The sequence below is a fragment of the Triplophysa rosa genome, unplaced genomic scaffold (assembly GCF_024868665.1).
Source record: "Triplophysa rosa unplaced genomic scaffold, Trosa_1v2 scaffold535, whole genome shotgun sequence".
Classification (NCBI taxonomy): Eukaryota; Metazoa; Chordata; class Actinopteri; order Cypriniformes; family Nemacheilidae; genus Triplophysa; species Triplophysa rosa.
Window position 1 is genome coordinate 1,247 of NW_026634547.1, and position 3,222 is coordinate 4,468.

A 3,222-nucleotide genomic window follows, 5' to 3' on the forward strand; every position below is an offset into this window, starting at 1 on the left:
TGTCATTTTAAACCTGTATGGCTTTCTTTCTCCTGCAGAACACAAAAGAAGACATTCTGAAAAATGCTGGTAACCGAACAATGGCGGTACCCATTGACTTCTATTGTGTGGACACAAAACCAAACAAGTCAATGGGTACTGCTGCTGTTCGGCTACCAACGTTCTTCAAAATATATTGTTTTGTGTTCTGCACAAGTCATACAGGTTTGAAATGACGAGAGGGTGAGAAAACGATGACAGAATTATCATTTTGAGTGAACTATCACTTTAAGATGAGTAAACAAATGTCTATGCTCAGATTCTTTTTCACTACGCTATTTCAGACACATTTTAGTTGTTTCATTTGAGTATTAACTTTGAGATGTTCTTTCTAAAGATCTTCGAAGAAAACGTTTTAACACTGAATTTGTTGTCTTGGTAGATGACAACAGTTTGTGATATTAAGAGTCATCAAGTAACCATCACAACCTTGTCCTTGATTAAAGCACTTGAGTACTTCACAATGTAAGGTATTGGAAATCACATTCCTGTATTGTTGTCTAAACATAACACACATTCGAAATTAAGCAGTTTTACACTTATTAACACTATTTCAATGTGCAACTCTCATTGGTTCTCGCCGCCTATCACAAGCTCCATGTCAAATTTCTCTTTCACCCCTCCTAACACATGGCAATAATTCTCGTTAGATATGGTTCCAGAAATAACAACATACCATTGCAAGGACAAAGAAAGTCATGGGATGTGACAGGCAATGGGACACACACACTCTCTCTTCCTCTTAGCCTTTCTTACTCTTCCTGTCTCCTCTCTCTCTCTTTCGAGCTTTCAGGGATGTGTGCTCCCTGAGGGCTCTGCTAGCCCTCTTTTCTCCTCACTCATTTACACCAGCACAGATGCATGCTGGAATTGATAACATGGACACCTCCTCTTATCTTGTTTTACAGTAGTCTTTTCAGTAGGAGTCCTTTGTCACCGACTGGCAGAGAGCAAAGGGATGTCACAGGTATGGGATGCACTGCCAGGAAGTTGAAAGTTCTGGCAGCTTGCTAGAAAAAGATTTCGTAAAATATATGAGGTTCAGTTCTCCTTTTTTAAAGAAACATCAACCCTAAAATATATTAAACGCAGCATTTTTCCAGCTTAGTCAATCAATAATGTTGATCTAATGTCACATTCTACCATTTCATATTGCCAAATGCATTTTTAGGATGTTCTTATACAGAATGTTTGACAGCCGCCGGCATGACGAATGTGATAGATGATGTGTTGGTATGTATGTGCGTCTTAAACCGTTATTATTCTTCATGCATCCAGCACTATTTCTCTCTGTATTATAGCATAACAATGTATCTGTCACAACTCAATAATTCATTTCTGTTCGTCAGAAACCAGTACAAGGCTGTTGCCGAGGGGACCGGTGTTGGGAAGTGCTGCCGTGGCGACAGTAAGAAGCCATGCGTTTCTGCGATAGATGGCTGAAGGAAACAGGAAGAGTTGGCCATTCTTGCTCGCCGGCTTCTGGAGACAGTAGGAACGCTCCGTTGATGAATCGCAAATAAATGATCAGGGTCTGGCACATGAAAGAGCATGGGGGAGAAATGAGGAGGGAGCGAGAAACAAAGAGAGAAAGAATCCTTTTAAGCAAACCATGTCAGACTTTGGTCTTTGACTTTGGTCGAGACTAATGATCGGTCTGATATGAGAAAGTAATTGGTGTCTAGGGATGTTCGACTACAATACGTAACATAATCGGCAGCCAGACGAGCCGATGTTTAGTTGGGAAGACCATGCACGTAACGCATACCGTGAAAGGCAATTATAACTAAGGATGTGACATTCGAATAATGCACTGTCCAATTCCAAGGGCAGGAATTGGCAAGCAATTACGATAGGCAGAAGCGTATGTAGTCTTATTCTGTGTTTAAATACAATCATGAAATTGCTTGTGTTTATACCAAAAGATGAGAAGAGTATTAACTAAGATTGTCGACTGTGTTAGCACATGTGTGCTGAGGTTACAAGGGCTGATTCGAGTGTACAGTTCCTGCATGATCATATTGCAAAGAGAGGTAATTTGGTGTATTTGCTGATCGTCCATATTTGATACTTTACATCATCACATATTATTGTAACATCATCAATATGTCTTCTAGTTGCATTTCATGCTGTATTCCCAGAGTCAGTATCAATATTATTGACTTTTACGTGGAGAGCAAGAAATGTCGAAAAATGTGTTTGAAATAGCCTACATAGAATTAGAATTGTCTTTATAGATATCAAGATTGAGTATATTAGTGTATATACACAAGGCAAGGCAAGTTTATTTATATAGCACATTTCATACACAATGGTTATTCAAAGTGCTTTACATAAAAATAATTAAAATAATCATCTTAAATAATCACAACAATAAAACAAGGAATTTAAAAACCTTTAAAATTATTTAAAAAAAATGATTTAAAGTTAATTAAAACAGTTTAGAATAAACTGATTATACATGAAATATAGTGCAGTCAGTTCGGACAAGGCACAGTGCTCATTCAGTAATATTAGTGTGTACGTACATAAGATACTAATATATACATATAGGCTGCTTCAAAAGTTTATTTTTTTCTGAATTGACTAGGCCTATTTATAGTTATGTGTTTCAGTAAAATGATCTTTTTTTTTTATTGAACTGGTAACAAATTTCTCCCAAATTCTAAATGAAAAGATTGTTTACTACATTTATTTGCTGTTCAAAATAAGAAATGAGATGCAATGTTTGCAGATCTTGAATATTGCAAAAAAAGTTCTTATTCAAGTTACTAATGTATTTAGGAATGTTTAACTTGTATTCTTACATTGCTGTTGGGTTTGTTTTTGTTGAAATTCAACAGACACTGGACTGGAATTGCCACAATATATACATAAATACTAATTAAAGGCAAAACTGGAGTGATTTCTTCATTTTTTCTGTGCCTGTATATTATTTTATGTATACAGTATATATGTTGTGTTTTGTCTGTGTTTTGCATATATATATATGGACAACATTTTTTTTTATTAAACGATGACTAAATTATCTGTTTTACTAATGCACAAAACTTATCAAGAAAAAAATGTAAACTCTGTCTTTCACAATCCAGTGTGCACTAGACAAATCACAGCCACATATACAGTATACGCAACACACACACACACACACACACACACACACACACACACACACACACACAC

General features: G+C 36.3%; 1 long non-coding RNA gene across 1 annotated transcript; it reads left to right on the forward strand.

Moving 5' to 3' along the window:
* The first annotated feature begins 383 nt into the window (after nt 1-383).
* On the forward strand, nt 384-2,888 carry LOC130551007 (uncharacterized). The gene is made up of 3 exons (XR_008962523.1): nt 384-1,006; nt 1,211-1,272; nt 1,389-2,888. It is a non-coding gene; the product is annotated as an uncharacterized LOC130551007 (long non-coding RNA).
* The last annotated feature ends 334 nt before the right edge of the window (nt 2,889-3,222 follow it).